The sequence below is a fragment of the Myotis daubentonii genome, chromosome 6, assembly GCF_963259705.1.
Source record: "Myotis daubentonii chromosome 6, mMyoDau2.1, whole genome shotgun sequence".
Classification (NCBI taxonomy): domain Eukaryota; kingdom Metazoa; phylum Chordata; class Mammalia; order Chiroptera; family Vespertilionidae; genus Myotis; species Myotis daubentonii.
The window spans coordinates 62959308-62984269 of NC_081845.1; the positions used below are offsets into that span (position 1 = coordinate 62959308).

A 24962-nucleotide genomic window follows, 5' to 3' on the forward strand; every position below is an offset into this window, starting at 1 on the left:
TCTGGGACTGCTTGGCTCCTAACCGCTCACCTGCCTGCCTGCCTGATCACCCCTAACTGCCCTCCCCTGCCAGCCTGATCCCCCAAACTGCTCTCCCCTGCTGGCCTGATCCCCCTAACTGCCCTTCCTTGCTGGCCTGATCCCTCTAACTGCCCTCCCCTGCTGGCCTGGTTGCCCTTAACTGCCGTCCCCTGCTGGCCTGATCCCCCCTAACTGCTCTCCCCTGCTAGCCTGATCACCCTTAAATGCTCTCCCCTACTGGTCTGATTGCCCCTAACTGCTCTCCCCTGCCAGCCTGATTGCCCCTAACTGCCTCTGCCTCTGCCCCACCACCATGGCTTTGTCCAGAAGGATGTCCGGAAGATGTCTGGTCTAATTAGCATATTACCCTTTTATTAGTATAGATGTCCCTTCAGCTGTTGACTATAGAAGGCTCAAGTTCTTCATAATATAGTACAAGTCATTTTTATTTTCTCTTTCATCTCCAATATACAATACATCAGTAAATATGGCATTTTCTGCTTCCAGAACACACTTTACTTCCATTTACTTCTTTCTTTTACCATTCCTACCACTCTATTTCAAACCACCATAATCTTTCACCCAGATTCTATGCAATAGTCTCCTCATTTGTACCCTCTTTTTCATTCTTGGTCCTCTCCAATCTTTTTTTTTTCCTTTTCATTTTTATAGCAAATGTAATATATATATATATATATATATAAATCAGACCACATCACTCCCTTGCTTAAAATACTGTAAGGGCTATCCTTGTCTTAGAATAAAACCCAACTTTTTTTTAAATGTAACCTATAAAGTTCTAAATTAGGAACTATAAATTCAAACTCCCATAGATAGAGGCCAAATTGGCAACATAAATGAAAAAGGCTGGTTTGGGGCAGTGGCGAATGTGAGGTCATAGGCCCACCTGTCTTAAAGGTGTGGACCCATATGGGCCTTTTTATATCAACATCTTGGATTGGGGGGGGGGGTCTCAGGCAATGGAAGTGGTGTAGATTTGGTCATCAAACTTACTGAAAACTGGATTGTAGTAATAAATATTTAGTAAAGGTGTGACTACCATGTAAGAATGCAGGCCCACTGCTGACAGATTGTTTGAATTTTTTGAAAATCCATAAGTTATTATGTGCTATTGCCTTATTTTCAATGTTTGGTAACTAATTAAAATACCCCCTCTTCCTCCTACCACCCCCACCCCGTGTGTCTCCCCCCTCCGCCACATACACACACAGAGCTGTGGACCCCATCCAGGCATGAGACCTCTATTCTACATGACTAGGCTCTTATGTAGCTTTCCACACTTCTGTCTCCCATGCTCTACCATTATCTTCTTTATGTCTCTTGAAGGTGCTGTGCTCTGTTTCACATCAGAACCTTTGGACATGCTACTCTGCCTGCATGGATTATTTTTCCCCTCTGTAGTTTGCATAGCCTTCTTATCCTTCAGGTATCAGTTTAAAATGACAACTCCTCAAAGTGGCCTTTTTTTTTCCCCCCCCAAGACTCCCTCACTTAGCTTAAGTTACCTGGAAAGAAGAACCTGAGACAAGGATTATGAACTAAGCTTTGTTTGCTAGGTACACTCCCAGGGCAGTGAGGCTATGAGAAAAGAAAGGAGGATGGGAAACAATGCAAAGTGAAGCATCACAATGCTGCCACTACTTCCTGACAAGCCATGAAGAGACATAACTGGGTCACAAGGGTTGGACTGTATGGATAAACATTTGCTTCTTTTAGGTATTGAATGGGGATTACCCATATGGGCCTTTTTATATCAACATCTTGGATTGGGGGTTCTCAGACAGTGACAGTGGTATAGAGTTGGTCATCAAGCCTACTGAAAACTGGGTTGTAGTAATGAATTTTTAGTATAAGCTATTTCCTCCCTCATCCAGAGCCAGGCCAGGATGGATAAGTTTTCTCCTTATTTTCCTATGACTAATTTTTTTTTAAGTCCAAAGGTCCTAGCTTTATTCAAGGGTCTCATTTCCACATCCTTATCTCTGGGAATTGAGGCATCACATCTGTTCCATTCCTACCTGGCCATTAAAAATCTATTGGTTCCTGAAACGAACACACACACACACACACACACACACACACACACACACACACACACCTTAGGGGTCTCATTGTGAGTTTACACTCACTCCTCTGGATTTCAGTTCCCCCTTTGCTTTTGGCCCTTAGCGGTTTCACATAGTTTCTTAATTCAGCTAGGTTTCCAAAAGAATATTTGTAATATTTTAGCCAGCATTTTTTGGTATTTTGTTGTGAGGAGATTTTCAGGAATTTTGGACTGTAGTCCAATATTTTTGGAAACAGAAATCACATTAAAATCACACATTTATTGGCTTGATTTTTGTCTCTCTCCCCCAAGAGACAGTATTTTCCACAAGGGCAGGAACCTTGCCAGTTTGAGTCCTGTGCTTGCTGCACAGTGTTTGGTCCATAATTGGCACTTGTGACACAATTGAAAGAATGAGCCTTGATAATGTTAATTTGGAACTGGACTTGTAATTCTGCTCTGAGTTCCAGAGAATACTGACCTGTTTCACTTAACTTTGTCTCCCCAGGAATTTCCTACAGCTTCAGGAATAGAGCAGATTTAAAAAAAAAACATATTTGGTGGTTAATTTATCTTTATTTATGTAAAAATTATAAAAATAAGTAGGGCCTTTAAATTTAGTTATTTTTAAGAGGGATATTTATAGTATTATTTTTCCAAGATTTCCCTGATCCCTCAAACTAAAAATAATTTTTCCTCCATATATTTCTTAGAAGTCTTCTTGCTTTGCCCATTCTGTTGTGTACCTGCCTCATCTTCATTGCCAGACTCTAAGCCAGGGGTGGGCAAACTTTTTGACTCGAGGGCCACAATGGGCTCTTAAACTGGACCGGAGGGCCGGAACAAAAGCATGGATGGAGTGTTTGTGTGAACTAATATAAATTCAAAGTAAACATCATTACATAAAAGGGTACGGTCTTTTTTTTTTTTTTTAGTTTTATTCATTTCAAACTGGCCGGATCCGGCCCGCGGGCCGTAGTTTGCCCATGGCTGCTAAGCTCTTGAGGGTGGTTCTTGTCTGTATTATGGAGTTTTAATCCTCTAGTGCAACGGTTCTCAACCTGTGGGTCACGACCCCTGAAAATACATCCTGCATATCAGATATTTACATTACGATTCATAACAGTAGCAAAATTACAGTTATGAAGTAGCAACGAAAATAATTTTATGGCTGGGGGTTACTACAACATGAGGAACTGTATTAAAGTGTCGCGGCATGAGGAAGGTTGAGAACCACTGCGAATCTAGTGCGTGCAGGGTTTTCAATGTCAGCACTGTTGCCATTTTGGCTGGATGATTCTTTGTTTGGGGCAGCTGTTCTGTGCACTGTAGGATATTTAACAGCATCCCTGATCTCTACCCACTGGATGCAGTTGTGAAAATAAAAATTTCTCTAGATAGTGTCAAATGTCCCCTGGGGGACAAAAAACGTTCTCCCTTGAGAGCCATCACCATAGAGTGTTACACAGAGTGAGCGCTTCCCATTTGTTCATTAAATAAATTCTATAGCAAATGTTGATTGAATCCCACAAAGATAAACATGAAATTTACGTTTTCTTGGAGAATCTGGTCTGCTGTTGCACCATCCCCTTGTTTGCAGACCTGAACCTGCACTAGGGTGAGAGCCACTCCTGTCACTGCTCATTGTCAACTCCCTCCTCAAAGCCTGTTCTCTCATTCTCAGCTACTCACTTATAACCTGAAAACATCTGGAGGTTTATAGTTTTGTTGTGTAGCTTAAGCCCACTGCTTTCATAATTCACGCATTCATTTTCTGACAAATACTGCCGGTCTAATTTACATTCTAATGCATTTGTTTTACAGATGACAGAATTTCTGAGCACATCTAGACACAGAAGATTAAAATATTATTTGTTGAAATAAATGAGGAAATTTGGCCCTGGAACTGTAATATTCCATTAGCAAGGACACACCTAATTTAATCAATTTTGAAAGGAAATATTGCTGCTTTCCCATTTTCCCATATTTTACAGGGTTTTTTTTTTAACAGTTTAGAATTATGTATCAAAGTATAAACAATGAATTATCTACACTAATAAAAGAGAAAAATGGTAATTGGCGTACGACGCTACCCTTTTCATCGGCTAATCAGGGCTATATGCAAATTAACTGCCAACAAGATGGCGGTTAATTTGCATATGTAGGCACAATGCAGGGAGGCGAAAGGGAAAGCAGGAAGAAGCCCCCTGCCACTGACAGTGATCGGAAACCCAGGGGGGAGCTAAGAGCTGGGGGGCAGGGCAAAGGCGGCCCTGGGGCCGCCTTTGCCCTGCCCCCAAGCCATGATCAGAGAATCAGGCGCCTTTGCCGCCCTGGCCAGTGATAGCAGGAAGTAGGGGTGGAGCCAGCAATGGGAGCTGGGCACAGTCGAAGCTGGCAGTCCCGGGAGCTAGGGGTCCCTTGCCTGGGCCTAAAGCGGAGCCCACGATCTCGGGGCCGCTGCAGCTGCGGGTCCCCGCTGCCTGAGCCGGACGCCTCAGCCAGAGGCGTTAGGCCTGGGCAGGGGTGGAGCCTGCAACCGCGGGGAGCTGGGGGTCCCCTGCCCAGGCCTGACACCTCTGCCGGAGGCCTCAGGCCTGGTCAAGGGGCCGATCCGGTGAATGGTGATCCAAGGGTGATGAGGGTCAACTCCTCTGGCTGAGGCATCAGGCCTGGGCGGGGGGCTGAGCCGGGGGTTGGGGGGATATGATGGTCCCCTTGCCCAGGCCTGAAGCCTGGGTCAGAGGCGTCAGGCTTGGGCAGGGGTGGAGCAAGCGATCAGAGGGAGATGGGGGTCCCCTGCCCAGGCATGATTCCTGGGCCAGAGGCCTCAGGCCTCGGCGGGGGCCAGAGACAGTGATCGGGGGGAGATGGGGGTCCCCTGTCCAAGCCTGACACCTCTGGCGGAGGCGTCAGGCCTGGGCAAGGGGCCAATCAGGTGATCAGAGGGTGATGGGGGTCTATGCCTCTGGCTTAGGCATCAGGCCTGGGCAAGGGGCAGAGCCAGCAATCAGAGGGGTCTGGGGGTCCCCTACCCAGGCCTGATGCCTGGGCCAGAGGCATCAGGCCTGGGCTGGGGGCAGAACCAGTGATGGGGGGAAATGAGGGTCCCCTGCCCAGGCCTGATGCCTCTGTCAGAGGCGTCAGGCCTGGGCAAGGGGCCGATCCTGCGATTGGAGGGTGATGGGGGTCAACGCCTGAGGGCTCCCAGTATGTGAGAGGGGGCAGGCTGGGCTGAGGGACACCCCCCCCACACCCAGTGCACGAATTTCGTGCACCGGGCCCCTAGTTTTAAATAATGAAAATTGATGGCAGAGAGCTCTGACAGTGCTATTGCCTTCTCCTCTCTTTCTCTCTCTGTTCTCACTCTCAGGGCGCTGGCTCCCATCACCCTATGTACTGTGACTGGCAACTGTGGTGGTGGTGGTGGTGGTGGTGGAGGAGGAAGGTACAGAGTCTTGGTAGGGTGTGTAGATTAAATTCCATTATCTCCACTTGACAATTGAGGACATAGGCTCAGAGGGATTAAGTCATTTTTAAAAATGGTTTCAATAGCTAGGGTCAGAGCAAAGTCTCCTTTTTCCCAGAGCTCCTTCTACCATAAGACATATTCAACTAGTGATGTCATATTCCAGAAATAGCTGGGGAAGTGCAAAAAGTGTTTCTCTGTCCCTGTTGCTTATAGTCAACAGCAGCACAATGGCTGGAGCTTTTCCTCAGGTGAGCCCTAAAGGTGAAATTGTTTTTTCCTGGGACCTTGCAGAATCCCCAGGTGGAATCCAAATACAGGCTATGGCTCATAAGGAAATGTCCCTGGAGAAGCCAATGCAATGTTATAATGTGAAGAATTCTGACAGTTATGAAAAATTAAGGATAAAGGAGTAGAAAAAGCATGGAAAGCAAAGCCACTATGGTCCATTTGGAAGAATCGTGCAAAGATGACCTTTGTGTTTTTCCTGGGAGCAGATATTAAGAGGAATTCAAATAATGAAGCTGAATGCCAGACCCACACCAGACGAAATTCAGCTGTTTGTTTTTCAAATTTTTACCTTATCTTGAAGCAAATTCATTCCTGAATAGTAACAAGAAAGGCAAGTCATACGAAGCACAGGTCTTTACGTCCCATTTCAGCAAAATATTGGAAAACCATCCAAGGGAAATATGATTTTAAATAACCTTATTTTTTATACTAGGAAATAAATACATCAATTAAAAAATTTGGAAACCATGGGGAAAGATAATCATTGTAATTATTATGCATATGTTTATGTATTTCTGAGGCAATACATACGCATGGTGTGGTAGGGGACATCTGTATCTGTATCAAAGCTATTTAACTATGTATCTATTACTCAGTGAGATAAGGGAATAATTCATTAATGACATTTTATTACCTGCTGTTTTCACTTAACTTTCAGTGAATTTCTTATCAATTCATTAAATAATTTAATATTCTTTAAAAAATATTTCTTTATTGATATCAGAGAGGAAGGGAAAGGGAGAGATAGAAACATCAATAATGAGAGAGAATCATTGATTGGCTGCCTCCTGCATGCCCCCTACTGGGGATTGAGCCCACAAGCCGGGCATGTGCCCTTGGCTGAAATCGAACCCAGGACCCTTCAGTCTGCAGGCCAACCCTCTATCCACTGACCCAAACTGGCTAGGGCTTAATATTCTTTTAAAAAAATATATATATTTTATTGATTTTTTACAGAGAGGAAGGGAGAGGGATAGAGAGTTAGAAACATTGATGAGAGAGAAACATCGATCAGTTGCCTCCTACACACCTCCTACTGGGGATGTGCCCTCAACCAAGGTACATGCCCTTGACCAGAATCAAACCTGGGACCCTTCAGTCTGCAGGCCAATGCTCTATCCACTGAGCCAAATTGGTTAGGGCCAATATTCTTCTGTAATGTTATTTTTAGTAGTTGGAGAGTTAACAAGAAACTTGCAACTATAAGGTCAATTTGAAAAAAAATTACTGCTTTGTAATTTTCATTTACTTTTTCATTTTGTCACTCTACCCAAGGATTCCAATTTCCTCATTTATGCTTATATTATATTTATTTAACACGAGGCTAAGAATTTTCTTCATATCTTATGGTTGACTTACCTCACAGTCCTCAAGTTAAGTGGCTGAAAGGAAAGATTCAAGGTACAAAATTTGTAGGTATTTCATTCATTTCAAAATACTTTCCCGTCCTTGATTATTTGATCCGTTACCCCAGGAGGTAAATTATTACCCTGTTTTCAGATGAAAGAAGTAAAGAATGCAAATATTAAGCATATGAGGGTTGCTTGGTTGTAAAATGGACACCAAATTCAATTATTTCTGAGTATTTCTCACCCTGAATTTTTTACCCTCAGTGTTTAAACCTTGTGATGACACTTCTGTTACTAACCACCTCTGTTGTCTGAAGCTTTTGCTTTCTTGATATTTTTTAGACATCTCACTTTTTTCCCCTTTCATTATCAGATTGGCAGAACAATATGTTGATAACTTTTATTGATTAAAGCAAGAATAAAGCCTTTTCCCCTAGTATTTTAAGGTCTATTTGCTGCAGGCAGGCCTTTCTAACTCACTTTTTTTCTTGTTCAACTTTTGACGTCCATTGCTATTAGTGTGTTTTAATATTATAAATCTAGTTTTCTTATTAATTATCTCATGACATTAATGAAATTCCATGCGACTTCCATGTAAAGACTCAGTTGGATCCAAAAAGTTTAGTTTGTAAATATATTTTAAGATGACAGTCATATTAATTGCGATTTTGGACATGCAGTCTAATGAGGAACCACGCCAAGTCCAAAAAACAAACGAGAGGACTACTCTTTTATGGGAGCGGCTGCTATAAATGAAGTGTCCATTGGAGGGAACTGAAAGTTCAAAGTATAGTGACTTTTCATTGGCTATGAATATGACACTATAAAAATTTCCAGGATTAAGTTCTATTAACCCACTCTCAAGCACATAAACAGGTAAGTGGAAATTTTAAGGTCTAATATAGACATGTAAATGCTTATTTTACTCAAGTAAATTAAAAAAATAGTATTATCTTACAACTTTTTAAAAACATAATCCTGGCTTTCATTTTTTTGAAGCTTTTGGGAAAATAAATAATTTAATTGACGCTTTTATTAATAAATGTAGGTGCAACACAGCATTTATTTTATTTGTAAACAGGACAAAATAGCAATTTTATTATGAACATTTATAGATATTAAATAAGTATTAGCTCCATTTCTTTTAAAAGTTCGTAAAGTCTAAATAGATGTATAGCTAGATTAATAGAAAATGGAAGTATATTCACATTGTAAAGCCTGACTATAGCAGGAGTAACAATATTTTGATACCAAAAAAACTAGCTAATGTAGAATAATTGACCCCCCCATCCCAAATGTTGTTGTGTTTTTTTTTTTCCTGCTTGCTTTTGGTTACATCTTTGAGAAGTTTTGGTTGTGAATGCATAGCCCATAAACATTTTTAAATTTCTTATCAAATCACAGACCAAAATTATATTTTTAGAATGCAATTTTAGAATCTCATTAAGCAGTGAACTCATTCATCATAAAACATCATGCACTGTTTGTTTTAGAGAGAATACTGAACAGCTCATATCCTTTGCTTAAAAATAGACCATTTTTTCTCAAAGCAATTATCATCTCTTTGGTCCAATTTTTTCTTCTCTGGTATTCAACAAGACCAGTCCCAATGAGCTTTTATTTTACTATACTGACCATAAAATTATGCCACTTTTCCCCCTGTTACCTCAAAGCTGTGGAATTTAAATTTTGTCATAAGCATATATATTCAGGTATAGCAAATCTCTATGTAATGACTCTCAGTGATTCCTAAGGATAGGCTAATGTGACTATTAAATGTAAGAGGTAGTTACGTGGTTCAGAACACAAATTTTGGGAACCAGACCTCCTAGTTCAAATTCTGGTTCTGCTATAGCTTGTGATCTTGGTCAAGTTACTTAATAACTCTGTGCCTCAGGGTTTTTTTTTTTTTTTGCCTGTAAAATGTGAGATGATAATAATAACTACCTTATTGGATTATTGTGAAAATTAAGTGGGTTACTATATGTCAAGCCCTTAGAACTCTGCTGGGCATACAGTTGGTCTTGAACAGTTATTTTTTATTATTATCCTGAAATATATTACTTTCCTTTGAAATTTTACCAAAATTAAAAATAATTAACTTAGAATCTAAGAATTTCTTTCTACAACTTGTAATATGCAGCCAGTAATAACTCAATTCTGTCCTGGGCACCTCGAAGCATTTTCCATAAGCTTACAAAGTTTTCTTCATCTTAAAAAAATTTTTTTTTGGTTTCAGAAAGGAAGGGAAAGGGAGAGAAAGAGATATAGAAACATCAGTGATGAGAGAGAATCATTGACTGGCTGCCACCTGTACCTCCTGGGTTGTGGGCATGTGCCCTGACTGGGAATCAAACCTGTGACTTCCTGGTGAATAGGTTAGCACTCAACTACTGAGCCACCCTGTCTGGGAAATTAAAAAAAAATCTTTTATATGTTCATTTGCACAATCATTCCCATTTGTTGCACAATTACTGTGGTGCTTGAGCACTCAGTAAAGAGCAAACGGGAAACACTCCCTGCTACCTTGGAGCTTATGTTTAAATCTTAAAGCCAGACAATAAACAATAACAGGGCATGTTTGCTTGGAAACTCCTCTCTAACCCCTCCTCCTTGAACAACATTTTGAAGCCAAAATGTCTATCTTTCTCTTCACCGGTGTATTCAATAATCTATTAATTTTTCACTTAAAAAATCACTACGCCTCTTTAAATGAACAGTGTGGTAAAATTTGGTTTTAGAAATGAAGGTAGAGATAATATGCCAGCTCTCTTATTTAATTCACTTGATTTTTTCCTCACTGATAATGATAACATTAATCTATCTTCTTATGAAAAAGCATCATCATGACCCATCCTTGAAATTGGGGAATTCGGCTTTAGTTGAAAGTTTATCAGACGTTTTCATAATGTTCACCCTTAAGCTGTGGGAAAAGGAATGCAGCTGAACAGTAAATACAGTAACAACATGTGTTGAAAAATCAGTTCCTTGTTGACTGTATACAAAACACAAATTTCTAAAAGTTCTTAATGGCACTACTTCCTCTGTGGATTATGTAGGAAATGCTTTTGTCTGAATAATCTTTCCTGTAAGGAAAGCCTTCAAAATAGATTCACTTTATATAGAGAGAGAATGTGTGTGTAGAGGGGGGAGGGAGGATGAGAGGGGAGAAACTGAGAGGAGTCAGATTATTGTGAAATAGAGTCAGAGAAATGCATATGCCTAGTGTAATTAAAGAACATAATCTGAAGGTAGCAATAGTATCTAATTATACAAAGTACTTTGTAAGCTGCTGTCACTACATTGTTTAAAACAGACTAATATGAACAATGAACAGAAAATGTAAGGGTTAAAGAAAACAATGATCAGGGACTAGGTTTTTATTAGAGAGAGAATTAAAAAAACCACACTGAAAAGTCTAACTGTCTGGATAGTCAGGAAAGAAATAACTATTACCCCTTAAAGAAGTTATTTAGGCCCATAGAGGCAAAAGTGGGTTACTTCCCCTCATTTATCTTGACTTTGGCTACAAATAACTCTGCTTCATTTTGGATGGGAGACCTATAAAGTGAACTCCGAGTTGAGGTGAAATGATACATTCCTGAAGTCCTTTTCAGTGAAGTGGATTTCAGCCTGGGGCTGTTGCATATGGGATGTGCCTGTGGGGTGTGAGCACTTTTCAAACAGTAATCTCCCCAGACATTACCCCTTTGTAATTTAAAAAAGTTTCTCCCGGTGATTCTGAACTATCTCTCAGCCCAGTCACACTTCCACTTCCTGTCAGAACCCACTTTTGAGGAACTGGGAACAGATTGTTTCTAAAAGATCCATTAGTGTTCTAGAGAGCCAGTTAATTTCACATAAGAACGCTTTCATCTTAATAGAAGTCTTTTTTTTTTTTTAAATGAAGGTTGGCCCAGACCCAGAAAGACTAAGAATCTGAACAAATGCAATTTTATATGTGAATAGTAGTAAATAAATTAAGAGGAAAAAATGAATGCTGGTAGTGTGGTGGCTGGGATGGGAAGAACTGGATTGAGCTGTTGGGGGTCAGCTATCCTCGAAGGTGAGGGTCATTTCTTTAAAAAGGACACACACACATACTCCTTGTGAAAAGTGGTAGCCTTCCCAGAGAGACATCAGGGTTATCTTGCACATATGCCATTTATGGCAAGTATGCAACAGTTAAGATATTATTATCATTATTAAAATATTTTTATTGACTTTAGAGAGGAAGGGAGAGGGAGATTAAGATAGAAACATCAATGATGAGAGAGAATCATCAATCAGCCGCCCCACTGGGGATCAAGCCCACACCCTGGGCATGTGCCCTGCCTAGGAATCAAACTATGACCTCCTGAGCCTGGGCAAGATATTATTAAATTCATGTCTTGAAACGTCTCCTTGATCCAACGTCAGCTTGCATCTTGAAAAAGGATGTTATCTTTAAAACTGATAAATTGACCTCAAGAAGGGGGGGGGGGTCACCTTTATAATGGTGTTGGTGAGATTTTTGTAGGCAATAATCTAGTGTTTACCAATATTGATGTTTGTGTGTGTGTTTGTGTGTGTCTCACTTCCTACTTTATCGGTGGCTAAAAGGATCTCTCTCAGTTCCTCATACTGTGAATTTCATATAGGTAACTAGAGGCCCAGTGCACGAATTTGTGCACTTTGAAAGGAACTGTGGGCTGTGAGGCTGCGGTAGACACAGGGGTGAGTCTCAGCCCATCCTCCGCGCCCCTGCCCAGCCCTTCCCTCCGCGGCCCTCAGTCCCTGGTCTGCCGGCAGTTCTGATCCTGCCGCCGCCACTCCCATGTGCTGACAGCGCTGGCCCTGCTCACATCCGCTGATGGTGTGGAGTGATTGGGGCCAGCGCCAGCAGCGGGTGCCAGTGGCGCCTGCTGCCCTGATCACCTCTCAGGAGCAGGGGAAGGTGAAGAAGCCCTCAGGGGTGATCAGGGCTGGCAGCTGCCGCTCACACCCGCTGATGGTACTGAGTGATCAGGACTGGCACTGGGCACTGGCAGCGGGTGCAAGCAGCAGCTCCGGCACTGGCTGCAGGTGCAAGCGGTGCTGGTGTTGGCAGCAGGTGCGAGTGCTGGGTGGGACCGTGGCACTTGGGAGCAAAGTATTTTCAGTAACCACTAGAGGCTTGCCCCAATGACAGCAACCAGTGCCCCCCCTTGGTCTGGTGCCCCTGCTTACTTGCTCCACCATCCCATTGTGGCCAACGCCCCCCTGTTCCACACACGCCCCCTGGTGGTCAGCGCACGTCATAGTGACTGGTTGTTTGGTTGTTCAGTTTTTCCAGTTGGTCTACTGTTTGGTCTATTTGCATATTAGCCTTTATTATTATATAGGACTAGAGGCTTGGTGCACGAATTCATGCACAGGTGGGGTCCCTCAGGGTGGCCTGTGGAGATCGGGCCCCAGCTCATGCCCCTAGCCTCGCAGCCCCAGCTCGCGCCTCAAGCCTCACAGACCTGCAGCCTCTCCTGGCACCCCGCTTTGGCCTGGGCCACCCCCTCACCTGCTCCACCATCCCGTCTGTGGGGTGATCGGCTAGGGGTAGGCCCCCTGCTTGGCTCCCTCAGCACCTGGGAGATGGGCAGCAGCCCCACCCCCTCATGCCACTGCTGGTCACCGTCTGCCCAGCGATTGGTGGGGTGATCGGGACCCCGCTCGCACCCGCCTTGGCCTTGTGCCGCCCACTCACCTGCTCCACCATCAGCCGTGGCCCCGTCTTGTTGGGGCCCATTGGACCCGGCAGTGCTTCCACTGCTGCCTGCTGCCAGTGGTACGTCGCCGATGCCCGCCATGGTCTGCATCGCCCCCTGGTGGTCAGCACACATCATAGTGAGCAGTCGAACTCCCAGTTGAACGACTGCCCGAGGGGACAATATTAGGCTTTAATTATATAGGATTAGTAAGACAGTTCCAAGAACTAGTTAAAACACATTTTTCCCCTGTATCTTAATCTTGACAGATTCACACTATTTTATTATATAACATAAAGCAAATAGAATATCTTGAGACATTCTCCATGTTGTTCAGGGTAGCAGCGACCCTTCCCTGGTTTTGGAGGCTGGAGGGTTAATAAGGAGGCAAAGCTGTCAAGCCCCGTTTTCCGTTTTCCGGGGGTGTTCTCCAGGTCTTACTTTGAATGAATGACCTGAGTGAGCGTCATTCACTACACTTTACGCCTTTCCAAAAACAATGTTACAGGCATTCCTTTATGGTAACCTGGCTTTTATAACATTCAGGCATATAAGCCGGTCAAGTCTGATATGCCTGGGTAAGTCAGTCACCTAGCTATGAATATAACACATCAATATAAACAACGGTCTGGAAATAATCTCTTACTGTGAATGTTTCCAACAGTTGTGATACACGTTTACATAAGAGCTTCTTTTTAAAAAAAATGTAGGAACAAATATCTCAGAAAGCCTAATGGAGAGGAATATGGTATTGGTAAAATGCTCTGCTTAAGACAACTGTGGCTGTTTCTTTTCCGCTTGGAAAACCTAAGTCCCGACTCCCAATCTGTCTTTAAGAGCTTCCACTAGTAATTCCCTCTGGGTAAGGAGCAGCAGCCCTTAAAAGGGACGGCCGGTTTCCCGCAATCTTTCACGGGGCGAGCAGAGCTATATCCACTGATAACCCAGCTGCCGAGGAACCGAGCAGAGCCGGCTCCAAACTTCTCAGCTGTTGACAGGCTTGACTCGCTGAGAACACTGGTTAAATATAGCACGCGCAAGCCAGCGCCTCAACAAAGTCCCTGCCCTGCCGGTGTTGTGCAGGGAGCAGGAGACGAGAAACCTAATCTCGGAACCCAACAACACCTAGCAACAGTTGAAAAAACTTTTAAACAAAAGTCTGGGTGGGAGATCTACAACAGCCTCCAGTGTCTGCGGACCGGGGATTTCAGGGCGAAGAAGCTGCTCTCCCCTTCTCTCCACTCAGTTTCCTGCATGACTTCAGCTATTGGCTAGTCCCGGGAGAGCAAGTGGGAAAAGCTTTTCCCTCTGTATTCTTTTGGGCTGGATAGTTTTCCAGGACTCCAGTCTCTCTCTTGGGCTGTGGGACAAGCCACTGGGTTCTTCAAAGGATAAGCGACCTCTCTAAAGGACATCCCCTTGGCTAAGCGAGCTGCCATCAGGTAAGAGCAAAATAAATAGTGACTTTTCATTCTTTAAAGAAATTTCTGCTCCAAGAGGAAGAGAGTTCTCCGTGATTCTGTGTTGCCTGTTTCCTTTGATTCTTACTGTTCCACTATGTGATAGCACATTTGGGCATTATGATAATCACTGGGAATTATTTTTAAAGAACTAGAAACACCGCGTCTTTCTCAGAATTGTACCGATTCCTTTTTTAAACACGAAGATTATGATGTTTTAATGGCCATCAAAATATTTCTGCCAAGTTATCATTCTTTGGCAGGTAACAGAAATATGACAAGGGACGATTTCACAGCTCCGTTCACAGTTAGGATGGCTGACCAATGGAAGGGGTATTTTCCCTAGAAGCAAAATAACTAGTTTCATTTATTGAAAAGAACTGAACAGCTTGTGTGGTAAATGGGAGGGAAGTCCTACAGGGTGTTTGTCTGGCTGTACTTTTGACTTGCTGCTATCTGCTTTTCCCTTCGCCTGATTCTCTGATTACACCGGTACACCTTGTGCTGGCTCTGACCTCATTACATTACAGCCACCCTAAGTGCTTCTGACTAGGCACAAAACATGCCTGGATATTAAATCACTGCTTTTGCAGTTACAGAATATAAACTACTCAGGAGAATATTATTTGGGTGTTTTTTTTTTTTAAAAGAAAAAACAAATTGAGGAATTGCTTGTACATAGATAAAACAGATTTTGATTTTTAAAACTGAAGTTGAATCTATTAGAAAAAATAAAAAAATCCTTTCTTGAGTTGTACGAGTGTGTGGGTAGTGTATTTATCAAACAGTGAAGGAAGTCCTTCTTTCATCTGCTAGTATATTCTCTCCCCTTCCATGAATTGCCATGCATTTTTCTCAGAATTGATTAGAGTTGTCAATTTCATATTAAATCTAACAAAAATTATGTCTGTACATTGGTGATGTGGTTAGGGTTGACACCTGTTATCTGTCATCGGTTGGATTTGTATAATAAGTTTGTTCCTTTAAAGGAACATAATTTGAATGAATATTCTAACCTAAGGATAATATCAAAGAAGATGCAGATGAATATTTTACAAGGAATTATTTGAGTCAATTTTGTCAATTTAAAGAAAGACTTTACCCAGGATCAGTTTTGAACACATTGTTGACAAATAAGAAGGTATCAAACTTTTCAGTAGTGGTTCCTATTTTAAGAAAAACTAAAGCTTATATATCATATGTTCAGGAAAATGAAATAGTACATACATTTAGTACATAGTATGTATTATGTTTTACAATTCCGATTAAATGACTACTTTAAAAAGTGAATAAGCTAAATATTAGTAATAGTGTACGACGCACTCGGTACCTTGGGTATCAGAGAATGAAACTCCTGGTGCCTCAGTGGAGATGAAGTATCTTCTTCTTGCGTTTTGAAAAGTCAGAACAAAATGCTCTACATTTTTCTTGTTTTTATCGTAGGAAGGGTCACATTGTTGGCTTACAAATCTACATCTAAGGCCAAAATCCATTTCTTAAAAATATTATCCGAGGCAACGCAGTTTAAGATTGCAGAAGTTGCAAGTCAGTCCCTACGATGTCATTTTATTTTATTAAAAAATGTATTGACTTCTTGGGGTGGCATTGGTCAATAAAATTATACATGTTTCAGGTGCATGTTTCTATAATACATCCTCTGTATATTGTATTGTGTGTTCACCATCCCAAGTCAAGTCTCCTTCCATCACCATTTATTCCTCCTATACCCTCTCTTTGCACCCCCAACCCCCTTTTCCCTCTGGTAATCACCATACTGTTATTTGTGTCTATGAGATATTTTTTTCTTAATCCCTTCACCTTTTTCACTTAGCCCTGTAACCCCTCTCCCCTCTGACAGCTGTGAGTCTGGTATCTACTTATGAGTCTGTTTCTGATTTGTTTGTTTGCTTATTTTGTTCATTTGATTCCACATGTGAGTGAAATAATATGATGTTTCTCTTTCTCTGACTGGCTTATTTTACTTAGCTTAATATTCTCCAGGTCCATCCATGCTGTGGAGAAGAGTAAGATTTCTTTCTTTTCTACAGCTAAGTAATATTCCATTGTGTAAATGTATCATAGCTTTTTTATCCACTCATCTACAGATGGATGCTTGGTCTGCTTCCAAATCTTGGCTATTGTAAATAATGTTGCAATGAACATAGGGATGCATATGTTTGGATTAGTGTTTTGGGTTTCTTCAGATATATTTCCAGAAGTGGAATCACTGGATCATAAGGCAGTTCATTTTTCAATTTTTTGAGGTAACTCCATTCTGCTTTCCACAGTGGCTGCACCAATTCGTATTCCCACCTTCAGTGCAGGAGGATTCTCTTTTCTCCACAGCACTGTTGTTTGTTGATTTATTGACATAGCCATTCTGAGAGGTGTGAGGTGCTCTCATCGTGGTTTTAATTTGAATCTCTCTGATGATTAGTGACGCTGAGTATTTTTTTCATGTCTATTGGCCTTCTGTGTGTCCTCTTTGGAGAAGCGACTATTTAGGTCCTTTGCCAATTTTTCAATTGGATTGGTTTTTTTTGGGGGGGGGGTGCTGAGTTTTATGAGGTATGTATAAATTTTGGATAGTAACCCCTTATCAGATGTATCAACTAATCGACCATTAGTTCTAGGCATGTAATTTCTTGTGGAGTCAGTAGAACAGTGTGTAGGTAACTGAGTGCAGCATTTGGCGCTGAGTAAAAGCCATGTTTCCTGATGAATTGACATGTGAGTATCATTTTTATGGCTGTAAGTTTACCCTTGAGACTTAAAAGCAGCTCATGTTAGCCCATGTACTTTCCTCTAGTATGTGAACAATCAGACTCCACAAACCATTCAGATTCTGTTCTTCTGTTCATTCGAGTTCACCTTTCTGTGTTATTTTGGAATCCTCCTATCCCCTTCACCATAAGAGTTGTTAGATCCCATTATCATGTCTCCCACCAAACTAAGGCCTACTCCCTTCACCCTCAGTCTGGATTGTAACACTGGTGTTCCCTTCCAACCCCTCATCCAAACCATCTTGCCCATGACCATGGGGTTAATTTTCCCAAAGCGTTGCTATGCTTGTCTCTTTACTCTTCTGTTATCTTCTGGGACTCATTGTTGCTGTCAAACACCTAGGCTGGGTATTTTGAAAACCTTCTATCATCTGGCACGTACTTAACTTTCCTAGTCTCAGCTTCCACTACTCAACAAGTGTTTGTCTCTTTGCTTCAAATGTTTCAGATTTGGGGCCATTCTCCAAACACACACACAGTGCACATTTCAGTGTTCTACCTCTGCCCATTTCATCCCCACATCTGGACACCTTTCACCACCTTTCCCGCAGAGGCCTTGTTTGCTTTTAAAACCCAGATAAGTGTCTTCCACGTTCACAATGATTTCCAGGCTCATGCCTTTTAGAAGCGATGCTGTCTTAGTTTAGACAGTTTGGTGCGCTGCTAGAATTAGGGTACTCGGGAGCAGGGTTTGCCTTTTTAAAGTCTGAACAGTTTTGTGAAGATGATTAGGTATGAAGCGTTGTCCTAAGCATCACTTGGCTTTGAAGCCCCATACACATTGTAGATGTTTTATTAACATTTTTGGCTCTAGATTCATGATGACAAATATGTAAGAAAGTATAGATAAGTGTAAAATCAAGAAAAGGAACTGTAATAATAGTTAAAAACTTTTTACCTCAGAAATTTCCTAGGAAAGTCTTCATAGTTTTCTCATGCCCAGAAAAGTTATAAGTAATTAAAACTGGGCTCATGGACCTGGTTGTGGAGATGATATATCTCTTGAGAATGAGATAGAAAGGGGGATATATAAAGACAGCATACATTCATGCATGTCCTGTGTATGCACCTAGACTTTAAAAACTGTAATGCATATACTTTACTTTTATCATCATTTGGTACCAGATCCCATTAATTTATTTTATTTTTAAATATATATTTTTCTTGATTTCAGAGAGGAAGGGAAAGGCAGAGAGAGATAGAAATATCAATGATGAGAGAGAATCATTGATTGGCTGCCTCCTGCACACCCCCTACTGGGGATCGAGCCTGCAACCCAGGCATGTGCCCCTGACTGGAATCGAACCTGGGACCCTTCAGTCAGCAGGCATCTGATGCTCTATTCACTGAGCCAAATTGGCTAGGGCACCAGATCCCATTTATAGTTACCTTTGGACTATTTAAATTATGGCCCCTTCTATTTGATGGTCTTGATGAACTAGAATGGCCTTGAGCATTAAAATACTTAAATATCTTTTCTATTTTCCCTAGATATTTAAAAAAACACATATCTGAGTTTTATTTTATTATTATTATTTTAAAAAATATGTTTTTATTGATTTCAGAGAGAGGAAGGGAGAGGGAGAGAGAGATAGGAATATCAAGATGAGAGAGAATTATTGATCGGCTGCCTCCTACACCCCCCCCCCCCATAGATATTGAACCTACAACCCAGGCATGTGCCCTAATGGAGAATTAAACCGTGACCTCCCTGGTTCATGGGTTGATGCTCAACCACTGAGCCACACCGGCCAGGCCTGAGGTTTATTTTTAATCAATCATGAAACCTATAGCCTTACTATGTGAGATAAAGCAAGAATCATGACTTTGAAGCAATTTTTTTTGTGTCCATCAAAAGAAAAGCATTATCTTTATATTTTAAGATGGCCAAGGAGGTTAAAATTATTCTAAATGGGTGTTCAGCAAGAATCACTATGGGGTTTTTCTAATGAAATTTGTGAAATATTGAATATATTCATTTAGCAGTGGTTTTCCTGTGGTTATAATTTTTACTTATTCCTTAAAAGTAAAACTTTGTGGTAAAATACACATTCTAAACTAATGCTAATTGTTTTTTTGGGAAGATTAGTATTTCTTCATAAAACAGGTGCCCTAAGCAATGGGATTTTATAGAGTTTGTTTAATCCACATTTTCACTAATGTGTCTCATTTTATTTTTTTAAACACCTGGGTTTTAGAAAAGCAGTATCATGGGAAGTGAGTGGGTAAATTTCAATTGAGATCTATTTCAGCAGAAAGGTTTAAGAGAGAAAAAAATGCTAGCAGCTTGTTAGAAAAGTGACATTAAAAGCCTGCAGTGTAAGTTTGTTTATGTATTAATTAATATATATACATATATATATGTATATATGTATATATATGTATATATGTATATATACATATATGTATATATGTATATATGTATATATATGTATATATATATGTTGATATATATATCAACAGAATACATCTTGTTTCCCCAGATCTGACTTGATGATATAGCAACAAGGACATGTTCATTGGTATGGAGGAGGAGGTAGGAAAGGCTAGTCTCATAGGCCTGGACTCAGATTTCAGTTCACTGTAACCCTGGGCAAAAATTACTCTCTGTGCCCCACCTTCCTCGTCTATAAAACAAGTATAATAACACTATCTTCCTCATAGAGTTGTTTTGAAGGTTACATGAGTTAATAAAACTTAAAGTTGCCTGGTAGACTTTTCAATAAATTTGAGCTATTATGATTTTATTACCACACCATAAAAGTTGTTATCTGTTTATTTTAGCCTTTGTTGCACACAAAATTCTTGGATACAGATAATCTGTGAACTCAAGTTCATAGATCATAGAAAACAGAAGAATGTATTGTTTAAATTTGGAATCCTGTTTGGGACATACTTTGCTCCGGGGTACTCTAAGCAGACATAGTTTGAATGCCAGCCAATAATTTAGTATGGGATTTATATTTCAAACCCTCCCTTATCACTCAGCAGTCTGCTGTCTCACAGAATCATTATTAAAAAGGTTAAGAAATCACCAACAGCAAAAACTATATTATGGTTTCTATATTTGTTCTTGGAAATAAAGTGTGCTTATACGTGGTGCTTGGGTGTCTCCTTTATAGCTGACCACACTGGGTGATATATGGCAATAGAGACTTCTTCCTCTATGGAGGACTACATTATTACATTTATCTCTCTTTATTTCTTCCCTTCGATGTTTTGTTTGTTTTACTAACCTAGTAACAGATAAAAATAAAAAGACCAAAAAAGGTCATCTCATGCTAGCTTCAACCTTACCAAAAGGAAATGAATTCTTGCTATTCATTGCCCTTAATCCTATTCATTCTTCTTAAACATGACAAGAAAGTATAATCCAAGATGAACAAAACAGTGTTATATCGTAAATATGTGTGTATATATTATAGGGTGATGACTGTTCTGTATGTTTAATTTAACAAATGTATATGAAGCATTCTTATAAGCGGGGAAGTGTCTTAGTAGCGTTAGTGTCAACAAATCTTATGCAGGGTAGTTACAGTTTAGACCTGTCCGTTTTGCTTTACTTTTTTCACTTGAAAGAACGAGTTTCTAAAAGATAAGGCAAACTGAGTTTTATAACTGTCATTCTCGAATGAAACCGCTGTTGTGGAAAGAAAGAAGGAGGGAAGGAAGGCAGGAGAGGGGAAAGGAAGGAAGGAAAAGAAAGAAATGAAGGAAACAGTTTTATTCCTGGCTTAACGAAATACATTTTAAAGGCTCTAGGGCAAAAATATAGGAAGCATAAGAAAATGTATTGCATGATGCTCTTTCTCCTTAAATGGTCAGGCCTACTCTGCAGCTCTCAGAGAAGGAAAAATGTTGCAGGCGGAATCCACTTTCCCTGTGGCAGTTTGATTTCAAAGGCCATGCAGTGAGTTGCAGGAGAACTTAGAGAAAGGAAAGCAAAGCATGAGTTGAGCAGCTATAGTTGGCTGTAGCCAGCTGATTGCAGAACTTGAGAAAGTCCCAGCAGAGAGATGAAGAAACACGACATTAACCAGCACCCCAGTCCCTGAGAGCTTTGTGTAAGCCACAGCAGCACTGATAAGTCAAAAGAAGGTTGGTGTTGCTTTTCCTTTTTGGGAAATAGTGTCCATGTCCATAATATGGGGTGATCTATGTGTTTCTGAGGTCTGTGAAAGGCAGGCTAAAAAAATTTTTTTAAGTTAATGCAGAGTTTATCTCAAGTGATCTGACTTTGAGTACTTAAGGTTCAGGGATTTTCTGTTTCTTTCTTGTTTAAATGCTGCCACCTACTACCTTTACCAAAACATAGATGAAAATGATGATTGTTGCTTCACTAGCCAAAGACCTTATATGTCCACACTTGAAAACAGTCTTTTTTTTTGGTCTTGCAATCTCCCCAAGTTAATACGTTACCTGCTGCTTATCTTTGTAAGGAAAAGGTGTAAGAAAGCCATGAAATGGACATATTAGAGTTGGCCAACTGCATTCTTTAAAAAATGATTTGCTAAAGATTTAAAGCCAAAAGCCAATCTGATTGAAAACAGTAGACTGCTGACATCACCAAGATAATCCAGTTATTGCCAACTTGCTTTGTTTATTTAAGACAGCTTTGCAAAAATAAGGTTTTCACACATACCTACCCACCACACACACTCCCACACCCACACCCACACCCACACCCACACCCACACCCACACCCACACCCACACCCACACCCACACCCACACACTCTCTCTTTTTCTCTCTCACCCATGATACAGTAATCGAGATCAATGACTTTGTTTTTTCTGGTATCTCTTTAATATGCTTACGTCCTAAGTAACTCATTTGAGGGCCTGCTTCTTTGACTGAGGCACCACAGCATAACAGGAAAGGAAGAGGCATTGCTGAGTTCATAATGCTATTTCAGTGTGGCAGCCTAAGTGCATGAGGAAATGACACCATGGGCCTGTCTTTGGAGCCTTGCAGTTACTGTGACGACAACACACACTAATGGAAAACAAAGATGGTCTGCTTGCCAGGAGAGCCAGGAAGAGTTTTGCCAGCTCAGATTTTTCCTCGTTATTCTGTAAGTCTTGAAATGTGACCCTGGAGGTATTCAAGGCTCTTTGTGTTCATTAACCGTTTAGTAAGTGACACATGCTTGAGGAGCAGCCTGGTATTTGGATGAGGGAGGGGCCTTCCACACGACTTTAATTTTCACATGCTGTCTTGATAGGTGTCATCTTCTGGTTTGGACATCACCAAACCAACTGCTTTGGTCACAGCCTGTTGTTTCTCTGGTCCGTAAGGAAGCCAGCTGCCTTGGTAGGGGCCCCTCCACTCTCAGTAACATATCTTCACCTTCTATATCCTGTTTATTCCACAGCTCATTGCCTAGTACTCCAAATGTTCCTACTAATGACTGGGACTTCTGGAGCCCAATTATTATATAATAATATAATAGACAATATAATGGTAATAATAGTTACATATAATATATACTATTTATATAATACATATATTACAGAGTTATATAAAATTATTTAGTATGTATAAGTGATAATAATAGCTAGCATATGCTGGAGATTATACTGTACCAGGCACTGTGCCAAGCACTTTACATGGATGATTTTATTTACTTTGCATAACAGCCCTATGAGGCACTATTTTTATCTCTGTTTTGTGGATTAGTAAAACGAGTCTTATAGATGGTTACTGCCCAGTGGTAGATGTGAAATTCAGACTCAATCAGCTTGACTTTATTTAGACCATACTTTCAACCACTTTCTTGTACTGTAAGCAGTTGTTCAAGGAAGATCTCCACCCAGATGATGTGAGATGCTTTAGTGAAAGGTGTAGAATGTGACACTGCAGGGGATCAGCTGTCCCCATAGTCTGAAGAGATTCAAAGATCAAATAACAAAGAGATTCAGGGTCAAAAGGCAAATGTGGGCCCTCCTCCAGGGTTCCAAAGTGGCCCCATCAGCTTCAGTGGCCAGTGGAGTTGGGCAACTGAGAAAGAGCTATGCCCGGGGCACCGGATTGCAGAAGCTATTCTTCCAGTTATTGATGGAGCAATGTGGTTCTTGGTTTGCACATTGCTGACTTGGTTCTTGGTTTCCACATTGATTCCCTGGGAGAGGATGCCATGGAGCATTTGAATTTATGAGCTATTATGGCCACTGTCGTAGCTAGATCGTTTGATACCATTGGGGTTTTGATCTGTTGCTCCTGTTGACAACTTAGAACCCCACCTTCTATTGTAACATTTGAAATGCTTTGCAGATCTCTGCCTTGGTCCTAAGCATTCAGTTTGTTAAGTAGGCTCAAGAAGGAGTCCTACAGAATACTTATTCCAGCTATTGGTAGCAATATTCCTTGAAGTAGCCTATGGTGGTATATATATATATATGTTGGTTGGAGCAGGCAGTGATGTAGGGGACAGAAGGTCTCATTCCAGATAAGAGCTCTTACTGGCTCCCAATGACTTTACTTAGGCAGTGACTTGTCAATCTGGTAGCATGTTGTTCCTTAAAAAACAACAACACCAAAAACCAAAAAACCAAAACAAAACAAACAACCCCCCCTCCGCCCCCCCCGCCCCCCCCCACACACAAAACAGAGCTTGCTATAATTTAAGGAAAATTATCTGATACTTTTCAGCCAGTGGTTTGCTACTGTGGAGTAATAGCATGAGGTATTTTATTTAATTATTTTATCATTATTAACCAAGAGTTGCCTTTAATGAAGTTAAATGTCCGACATTTGGATATAATTGGAATTTTTGAGTTTCTATTTACACTTATGGCATTTAACTTTTGAAAGTTTCTGGAGTAAAAGAGCAATTCTAATAAAATTTTGATGGAGCAGATAATGCTTTGCTTTTTCTTATGCCAGTGGCCACAAATACTCTACTTTTCCAGTGTATCGAATATCTCAGGTGGTGGGATTGAATATCCCAGGAAGATGAATTTTTCACATGACGTGAACACATAACAAAATGAATCTCTACCCTCTGAGAAATTCTGTTCCAAGAATTGAAAACAGAATCCTGTCACAACTATACTAGCATATCCGCCAATCCTCCCAACACACTTACACACTCGTTACTAGTCTATGCAAGGACTTGTACCACTACTTACCTGACAGGCTGAATGTCTTCTTGAAGCAAAAACATTCTTTGCTCTGTACCATAGACTTATTTAATCCAAAATAAAGGTAGTGATGTGTTACATTTCATCAAGGCTGTCTGTTTCTTTCACATGATCTCTCCTGATTTTCTTACAACAAATAAACTCAGAATTTCCATTTTGTCTTTTTCTGTCTTTATGTAAAAAGGTGTAATAGTATCCAAGGAGGGAAAGAATTAGTGCTGTATCCTTTGGAGACAAAGGGCTTGACTAGTTGGCTTCTGGAAGTATATTTTTTTCTCTTCAGTTATTCGAAATTTCTCTTGGCAACAAAACTTAGTAAAAATTTCCACATTAATATTAGCTAATGCCTATTAAATGGAATATATTAACAGTTTATCATATTCATTCAGAGATCATCAAAGACATTCTATAAGTGCTCTGAGTTCTCTTAACACCTCTGCACCTGGACTAATTTCAAGGAGGAATGGAGGCTCTGAGTCTCACACTGTTGATAATCATAGAGTTTTGGTCCTACGAGAGCTATCCAAACCCATCAGGGAACCGAGAAGGGGGAAATCTCTAGACTCTGAGCTCACATGGAGCTCTCAGATCATTTAGTCTTGAAGGTCTCCACACTTCCTGTGCATCAGATTTACCTGGGATGCTTTAAAAATGCAGGT

The 24962-nt window shown here is 40.8% G+C and overlaps 1 protein-coding gene across 5 annotated transcripts in view; it reads left to right on the top strand.

Moving 5' to 3' along the window:
• FILIP1 (filamin A interacting protein 1) overlaps window positions 1-24962 on the top strand; it is a 214402-nt gene that overhangs the window by 17429 nt on the left and 172011 nt on the right. Inside the window, exon 1 of one of the 5 annotated variants that reach the window (XR_009453468.1) lies at window positions 13851-14360. The exons of the other annotated variants lie outside the window; for them this stretch is intronic. The gene's annotated coding sequence lies outside the window, so the exon portion shown is untranslated. Of the gene's footprint in view, window positions 1-13850; window positions 14361-24962 lie in introns of those variants that run through there. 5 annotated transcript variants of the gene reach the window in all.